Source organism: Saccostrea echinata, unplaced genomic scaffold (assembly GCF_033153115.1).
Source record: "Saccostrea echinata isolate AGI-Se365-2 ecotype Australia unplaced genomic scaffold, CSIRO_AGI_Sech_v1 ptg000014l, whole genome shotgun sequence".
NCBI classification, from domain to species: domain Eukaryota; kingdom Metazoa; phylum Mollusca; class Bivalvia; order Ostreida; family Ostreidae; genus Saccostrea; species Saccostrea echinata.
In genome coordinates, this window is record NW_026889763.1 from 18,069,270 (window position 1) to 18,079,525 (window position 10,256).

Consider the following 10,256-nt stretch of genomic DNA (forward strand, 5'->3'; position numbering starts at 1 on the left):
TTTTCTTTCAGTAATTTTTATCTCCAACACCTTTATTTCACCTCATTGAGAGTGCTTAGTAATTATACACCCATTGAAGACTGGTAATCTAACAACAAAGCTTTAAGATAAACGTGATGACTTTAACTTTCCAATCGTCAACTTCCAGTATACCTTTATAACCTGCATTTGGAGTTTTTATCTCTCAGTTGATTCGATACGCAAGAACATGCTCCACGTATGATCTTTTTCTAAAGCGAGGTAGGCTATTGAAAAACAAGTTCCTTGGTCGATAACATGACCTTGTCAGCAAATGCAATCTATCATCAAGTCAAATGCTGACTGACGTTTTTCATACTAATTGTTTGGCCATTATTTACACACTGAAATGTCGACGGAATTTTCCATTATTTCCCGATCATGACAAGGAGCACAGGGCGGGTGTGACAGGTCTGCTCACTTCTTCACGACACCTGATCTCACCCATGATTTTTAGAGGTCCGTGTTTGCTCTTCTCCTGATTTGTATTGTTTAATGGAATTTTGAGCTTGAATACTGTTCGTTATTTCCATATATTCCATTGCACCTCTTATTTTGACTTAACAGCTTTCTATTGATAACTTTAAACTTTGCACAGTGATTTAAAACACATCTTCTATTCTGGATTAAAATTAAAAGAGCATTATCTAGATTTTTCAGTTGTTGAATTTTGTCATTTATTAAATATTTACATTTCCAAATATTTTTCTCTTAAGATTCTTTGCAAATTAGAAGGCTGTTCATTTAAGAAATAAATAACAAGTTTAAAAACTTCTCTGGGAAATGAAGTGGGTCGGTCACGTGATCAAATCTTGTGAAGGCCGAAGGCCTTCTCAGAAGATTTGATCACGTACCGACCCACTTCATTTCCCAGTGAAGTTTTTAAACTTGTTATTTATTACTTATATATACATTTGAGACGGACAATCGAATATAATCGAATATAAATATTGCACTAACTGTTCGTCGTAGATTTTGACAAATTGCGCAAGGTGTAAATCGGCTTGAAAAGCGGCTACGCTTCAAATTCATCCGGCAAAGGATTCTGTTTTGAAGGGAATATTCTGTGAAAGGCTACTTGTGATCAATTATAGTGAGCATATTGGTGTCTCGGAATTTTTGTATTCGTGAGAACCCATATTCGATGTTAAAAAAACACAAGAAACACGTCCGATGTTTGATAATAAAAAGTTGGAGGAATTTCGGTCGGAAAGGAATGGATGGAGACACTTGTCCGGACCAGTTAACTTGGAATCAAGTTTAAAATTTGATCAGAAACATAAAATCTACGATTTCAATTAGGCATATTTATTATGATGTTGACACGGAGACACAGGCGACAGCTTACAATGTTAAGACAACGATCTCGATGATGGAGGTGTACCTACCGAACTTCCGAAGTGCAGTGTTTGTCAGCTGTTTGTAGCGTGATTGCATTACATTTATATTTTCCATCAGATTTTCAAATTTATTGTGAGTAAAGTTTAATGAAAAAAAATATAGCATTCAGAGGTCTACAAGAAAAATAAGGGTAAACGTTGAGACTATGCAGCTCAGACATGCAATTTATAACACGTAGTTTTCTACTCTCTATGTAAAATCGATCAAGAACTGTATTAATTACTCGTTTACATTGTAAATAAAATGATTATTATTTAACTTGGGTATTTTGTATATTTTTATGCATGAAAAACATGCTATATTGCTAAGTAGAGCAAGTCTTTTTATGTAGTTATTACTGCGCTGTGTGATTAGGTCACGTAATGACCTATGACCTTCGAAAAACTTCATACAGGTATGAAGATATTTGCCCTCTGTATGTTTATATAATAGAGAGATACCACAAATGTATATATTTTCTCATGAACTACCATGGATGAGCATGAATATATCCATTGTTACGTCATAATACCGTACATAACGTCAAAACTATAGTGCAAACTGTTTTGCTTCAAAAATGACAGTTGAATGGTAAAACGTCAGAAAATAATGTAAATATAAGAAATGAATTTAATTTTTGAAAATTCATGAGGTACATGAACTACAACGCTTCACGCCGGCATAATTATCATGAAGCGCTAACGCGCTTTATGAAATATGCCGGCGTGAAGCGTCGTAGTTCATGTCCTCATGAATCTTCAAAAATTAAATTCATTTCTTAATTATATTTTGTATAGACAGTTCAATTTTGTTCACAACAATTTCTGTTATTAAACCCTCAAAAGTTTCTGATCCTACAAAAGATATTCGGTCTTGTTAATGATTTTCCTGCTTTAGGATACATAACACAGAACAAACTTTTTTTCAGAAATCAGCAATATTTCATTTAGATTAATATTCAAATAGGTAACCTGAATGATATTTTCAAGGTAAAGTGGGGGAAATTTGTAAGATTTTGTCAGAATGTCAAAAATATGTGAAAAATTTTGTATGAACTACATAGAAAACAAAACAAAGTCGCATATCTAAGTACGAAAGAAAACTTACGATTTCTTTATATTATAGGGATTGATTATTTAAGTCATTTCCATTCAATATCAGTCAAAAAATATATTTCAATCCATGCATCAATTGTTTGTTTGTGTTATGTATCCTAAAGAGGATTGATAGACAGATAAAGTACAATACTCCTAATAACTGATTCAACATGCTTGACAGGATGTGTATAAAACCAGTTTTAAGTGCGTTTTTATCGATATAAAATGATTTCGTACATTCCATGACTGCTTTATTGATTTTCTTTCATTTCACAACTTCTTTATTTATTTGAAATGTTTAAATTTAAAACTGCAAGAATTCGTTTGTACCTTATTTGTATTCTTTAGTGCAAAGAAAAATTGTTACTCAAAGCAGACTGTTTGATTTAAGGAGGCTGCGTCATGACGATCGCACCTGGTTAATAACAGGATGACTGGCTCTAAATATATATACATATATTATACTTTTATGTAATTTACTTGACATTTGATTCTTCTCAAAACATTTGTTAAAAATCACTGCAAATTACCCTCTTAATGATGAAACCACGCCCTCCAGCGCGATAGAACATAGAGTCATTTAGGGTATTCTGAATCACCTTTTACATTTTAACTGCAAACGATTTTATTAACAAGTTTGTAAATGGTTGTTTGGTATTAAAGGAAAGCCAATTCTATCAAAAATCAGACCTACATTACACGGCGAGTCTATCTTCGATACAGTGGCCTTGACACGGGTTATATTTACATCACCTTTTTAGTGTATTGAGGGTCACTTCCGCGTATTTCGAATTAACAGGGACGTCTCTATATGAGTGAAAAATTCTAGAATGGGACATAAAACACCATACAATCAATCAATCAGTCCATCGAATCACCAGGTAAATGGCTGTAATTAAACGGCCAGATAACAACATCATAATTAATGAATTAGTTGGTATTGTTTACCAGAAGCCTGAAAAAAAAAAATTAAAAAAATTATTTTCTTGTTGATTGTTCTTGTTTATTTATTGTTATGAAAGCCCCCCTCTTTAGATGCACTATAAAACAGCGTTCTCAGGGGCGGATCCTGCAGAAAACCAAATACCAACAAAATATAATACTTTCAGAAATTACTTGACTGTAAATTGTTGTCCTGTAGACATAATTATGTCATATGTTTTTTTACCCATGTGATTTTTTTTCAATGCAAACCAATTAACATTGAACATGTTATGTAATACTCATAAATAAGTTAGTCATCATTCTAAGAGTAGGCTACGAAAAAAATGATATAATAATGATTAAAAAATTATAAAAAGGAATTAAGATATCAAGATTATCAAGTATCACGTATATCACTGCATAACTTGCACGTACTCGTACATATATGTGTACACATGCATATGTCCGTAAGGATCAACACTGATCAAGTGTATACCGGGACCCGGAATAGTCTTATTAGCTCTTGCTTTGTCAAATCATTACTTTTATACCCCTTGCATTTAAGAAAAACAATGTTATAAAAATATCTGACATATAACGAGTGTGTAACGTGTGCAATATATTCGGCTGCGGTCATGTACACATGTGGTTCGAAATACCCCAAACTGTAGGGGGCTACAAATGCGGCCATAAGTAATATATTTCTGAGGTATTATCAAAAACAATTAATGCTCACAGAAGCTTATAAAACTGCAGTTCTATCAATACCTAATATGCCATGTTTCATCCACCAACAAAGCCACGATGTCCATGAGAAATATCATGTAACGCTTCTACACGGGCATTTTCTTTCGAAAGGATATCAAGTTAATGAATTAAATTATTAATTTTTTAATTAACGCATTATGTTTAACGTTTTATTTTTTGTTTGTAATAAGTATAGACCTTACTAATAATGATTGTCACACGTATGCATGTGTCCTGCGAGGTACAGCGGTAAGGTAAATTACCGAGAGTCGCGATATGCCTGGTGATTCGGAATACCCTAAATGGCTGTAGCAACGGTCATCATTGCTTGACGACGGATGCAATTCGAATAACAATAGGCTACTGCGCCTCGGTTGACAATTTTTTTTTTGGGGGGGGGGGGTGAAATTTTTCAATGTTACCCTCAGCTACATGCAGCATTTATATATATGACCCCCTTACACTTAAAAGATTGAGGGGCAATATGAGAACCATCTATCCTTCTGTATTCAATAATCCAGAAGTGAAAAAAGAATTCAATAGATTACAGGATCAGTACGTACTGGTCCCTGCTGACAAAGCAGGTAACAACATTGTCTTTGTTTGTAAGGCTAATTATATTAAATGTACTTTAGAGGAACTTGGATTTAATTTTACAAGTGGTAATCCAACTTATACTCATAGTTCTCTTTCTAAGGTAGAAATTCTTCAAATTCATATGTCAGTTTTGAATATTTTTAATATTCCAAACAACAAAAATGAATTTGAATTAACATATCTTTATTGCATTCCGAATCTTCATAAAAATCCTTACAAACAAAGATACATAGCGGGTTCCAGTAAATATTCAACCAAGCCTCTTTCTGTACTCCTCACTAAGATATTAACAGTAGTGAAGGGGAAAGTTCAAGAATACTGTGCAACAATATATTCGAGAAGTGGTGTAAATCAGATGTGGATACTTAAAAATTCCAAGGAACTTTTGGAAAATTTGAATTCACAAGATTTTACCAAAATCAACAGCTTAAAAACTTACGACTTTTCAACTTTATACACAACCATTCCCCACAATAAATTAAAATCCAGGCTTTTTGATATCATTGACAGGTGTTTTTTCAATAAAAATGGAACTCGTAAATTTACTTACCTTGTCATTGGTCATTTGCCAAATTATTTTGTTAAAAAACATTCTGATTGTACACACAAGTACTCTGAAGTCAACATTAAAAAGATGCTTGAGTTTCTGATTGACAATATCTATGTGGTTCTTGGAGACCAGGTCTTCCAACAATCTATTGGAATTCCCATGGGAACCAATTACGCTCCGTTATTAGCAGACCTTTTTTTGTATTCATATGAAGCAGAATGTGTCCAAAATCTTATACGTGAAGAGAAGAAAACACTTGCTGTGGCGTTCAACTCGACATTTAGATACTAGTATATCGATAAAGTATTGTCAATTAACAATGGTTATTTCCATTCTTATGTCGATACGATATATCACGGTGAGCTTGAGATAAAAGGTACCACAGAGACTGACACATCTGTTTCATATTTGGATATTTTACTTGAAAAAGACGTTAATGGTAATCTAACAACCAAGCTTTATGATAAACGCGATGACTTTAACTTTTCAATTGTCAACTTCCCTTACTTATGTAGCAATATACCTTCATCAGCTGCATACGGGGTTTATATCTCTCAGTGATTCGATACGCAAGAGCATGCTCTATGTATGTATAATTTCTAAAACGATGTAAATTATTGACAAACAAGTTGATGAAACAAGAACATGGTCGATACAACAACCTTGTCAGCAAATACAATTTATCATTGAGTCAAATGCTGACTGGCGTTTTTCATACTAATTGTTAGGCCATTATTTACACACTGAATTGTCGACGGATTTTCCTGTTATTTCCCGATCATGACAAGGAGCACACGGCGGATGTGACCGGTCGGAAGGGGATGCTTACTCCTCCATGGCACCTGATCCCACCTCTGATGTTTTGGAGGTCCGTGTTTGCTCTGCACCTATTTTGTAATGTTTAATAGACTTTTGAGCTTGATTACTGTTCGTTATCTCCATATATTTCACTTAAGAAAAAATCACAAATGAGAGTCGGCCTTACATTCACAAAGAAATTGTAAATGGTTCACAAATGTCACCAAACAGACACTATTTTAGGCCTTATTCAGGTGTGTTGGCAAGCCCTGACTTCCCGGTGGTCAGCCTCTAACAACAGTAGATACTATGTTGTCCTAGCAACGATTATTCATTCACTGCTACCAATGCTCACACCTTGTCCTTGAAGGTAAAACAAAGCAATCCTCTGATAGGTAGAACGGTTTTACCATCAGATTTGTAATACTAATAATGCAATACATTTTATTCGCAATGCAGAGCCCGTAGCAACGGTTTCAAAAGTGGGGGAGGGGGAGGGGGGCAACTTCATCAGACAAGCAAAAAAACCTAAACTGACCAAAGGGGTGGGGGGAGGCAAATTCCCAAAATTTTCTGACACGGAAAACTTATTTACTGTCCAAATCCCAGAATTTGCCAGTGCTCGACCTTACACAACAAAAAGTGTGTGTTGGGGGGGGGGGGGTCATCTGAAAGAAAATATTCTACAGAAAATACTATACTCAGAAAAAAGTGGGGGCGGGCCTCCTGCCCCCCCCCCCCGCGTTTTACGGGCCTGCAATAACAGTGTCGGCCGATCCACCTAGTATGTCTAAATCTGACGTGGTAAGCCACCCACCCAGTTACCCCCTCATACAGAAGTTCCCTTCCTCTTTCCTCGTTTTCTGTAAGACCATATACACTGTATCTTAGCCGCGATCGTCTATACGCCCTATAGTCTAGATTTCCATGAACCGGCATGTGCATGTTATAAGGGCAGATGAAGGAAGTATTTTTATTACTAAAGTCAAAAGTCCATGTAAGTATGGTAAGTAATAATGTTTTTAAAAGTGTTTAGAATTTTTAGTTGTCTAAGTTTAGTAAATTGATATTTTTGTTGCTATACATTGTACATACATCCATCATTTTGTTTGGCAAATAGGAAGAATGCAAAAATGACATAAAACAACTGGAATGTCAAGCAGATCTTGTTAAATTTAGTTACTGTACCGAATTGAAAACTTCATAAGGTAGTATCTTTACCTGGTGAATGTCCTTGAATAGCTAATGGTTATTGAAGGTTTTTGCCAATGATGATGGAAGAGGAATATATATATATATATGTGGACTGATGCGATAAAATTAAGACTATGTAGTCTATGCTTATAAAATTTTTAATGAACATAAAACAACAAAAGTTAAAGAAATATTGAAAATTTAAGCTTGATACCTTGAATATTTACCAAATCATCATAAAATAAAAAAGACTTATATGATCACCCGGCGCTGTCGCCATTTAGTTTCATGACGTCATTGTTTTTCAATGTCCGCATTCTCTACCTCATACACTTATCTTGATGAGCTTCCTTGGAGTTAAATAAAGGTTTAAACCCGTCTTGTTTATATGATTTTACAATGTCATAAACAACTAATTTCAATGCATATAATATTGTAAATAGATCTAAAAGATCCTCACTTGATTATAACAGCATATTTGCTTGTCGGAGTTTAACATCTATCACACATGATCAACATCACTTTTCGACGTGACAAACTTTGAACACTCTTACTAAAACTCGACGTTAACTTTTACATCTCTCGTCTCTTATCTTTTTCTTCGTTTAAAAACAAGTACTCTAAATGCATTTTATTTTTCAGTAGCCCATTTAAGTATTTCCTAGGTCTATGCCAGTTTTTCCAGAGAGTGAAACTTTATAGAATGTTGGAAAAAGGAACCCACCCCCCTTTCTGACGTCATTACAACCCCATAATTGTTCGGACATTTCATATAAAATTTACGATAAAATTTCATAGAACTTACAGAATGGGGTAAAAATTGTAAATTTTACGGTACAATTGTGTCATACCACATGAGTGAATTAACGGGATTTTTGAATGACAAATGCTCATATCAAAAAAAGTTTTTTTCTCAGTTACACTTAGGTAGAAAAAACGTAATTTCGAGGTTGCGCCGCCTGGACATACCATTGCTTTCAAAAACATCAACAATTTATTAAAAAATAAAACTAATGATGTATAATTTATTATATAAATCAAAAAGATTATGCTAATTAAACATTAAAAAATTCACCGGTGTATCTTAAGCAGTTTTAATTTTATGGCGCTAGTCCACGAACTTTCCGAACAACCCTCGTATATATATATATATATATATATATATATATATATATATATATATATATATATATATATATATATATATATATATATATATATATATATATATATATATATATATATATATATATATATAGCTCACCTGAGGTAAATTGAAAATATAGCGATGATCTGTTGTTCTCATTAAATCTTTCAAATGTATTTTATGATGAATTTACAATTTTAATTGACATAAATATATGCATGTATTGGAAAGCACATTTGAAAACACACATATCAAAAACAGATGGTTTGACGATTTAATATGAAATGATCATTCTTAAAAGGTTTTCTTTCAAGCCATTATAAGAGGGGCTTGACTCATCTTAATCAATCATAGGTCATTTAAATCAATCATAGGTCATCTAAATCAGTCATAGGTCATCTAAGTCAATCAAAGGTCATCTAATTCAATCATATGTCATCTAAATCAATCAAAGATCATAAAAATCAATCATAGGTCATCTAAATCAATCATAGGTCATTAAAATCAATCATAAGTCATCTAAATCAATCTTAGGTCATCGATAGCCTTGTGCACGAAACAAGTGAAATTTTAGAAAGCAAATTCAGGATTTTGTATCGTAAATAACATTTGAATTAATTATTTTTGTGAATAACAAGCAAATAGTTTTGTATCAAATCCATATTGATAAGGTTATATGTATGAATATCCCGTAAATATATACAATGTGGTAATATTCCACAATCACCTGCAAATGTCGCCTATGTTTCCTAACTGATTCGATACTCGGGAGCAAGTTTTGAATATGACAATTATTAAACAGAAGCAAACAACTAATACACAAGTTGATTTTACAGTGATGTTTTCAACTACCGTTATCTTGTTTAAAGTCAACATTTGCAAATTCTATGGACTACCTTTTTACCTATCGTTTGGTCGTATATTGAAGTAAACAATTTCGTCGACATGTTCATGTAGTTGTTTTTGTACCATTTTGACTACAGGTTATTTTGTTTACCTGATCAATACAGAGGGCTCACGGCGTGTGTGATCAGTAAACAGAGGTTGTTTACTCTTCCTCGGCTTCGGATCCTCACGCTGGTGTTTCCAGATTTCGTGATTTGCCCTCTTCAGGATACTTATTCGTCACGGGATTTATAAGTTCGGAAACTGAAAGTTATTTTCACCTTTTTCATTAATTAAGAAATAAGACATGCCAAATCGATGGTCTTTCTCCAGAGAAGACCAATGATCACTGTTAGAATTTTTTCTTTCATACTATTTAGTATTTAACTAAATATTTCTGTTGAAAATAGTATAAACTTGTTGTTTTTTTTAAAGAATCTATGAATTTGTCATTTGAAACCCACTAGATTTCACAAGGTCAATTCATTGACATATCGACTTCACAGAAAAGCATACCGACCTCGCACTTCTTGCTCTTTGTGATTGTAAAATTTTGGACGTACAATATGTTATAAATATATACGTTATATCCATAAAGAATGGAGAAAAAGAAATTCAGTACTTGATGGAACAATCTGAAGAAAAAAACCCATTTCAAATGAATTACGTATTGCCTGATTTAGAAAAAACGCTGGCTATATGCCACAAAACTCTCGTTATGTCATTCCTTATTTTTGTGAAATAATTTTTTTTGAGTTAAGAAGGAGTACAAGTAGGATATCAAACAATCTTTCAAGTGTGGGCATTCGAGTGTTTGAGCCGTTGATAAATATGTAACAGCAACACACTTGTATAAAAGTAGATGAAGTATTTTCATCGTCAAATTTTCCCAGTCAATAGTATATAAGGTTATTGTAAG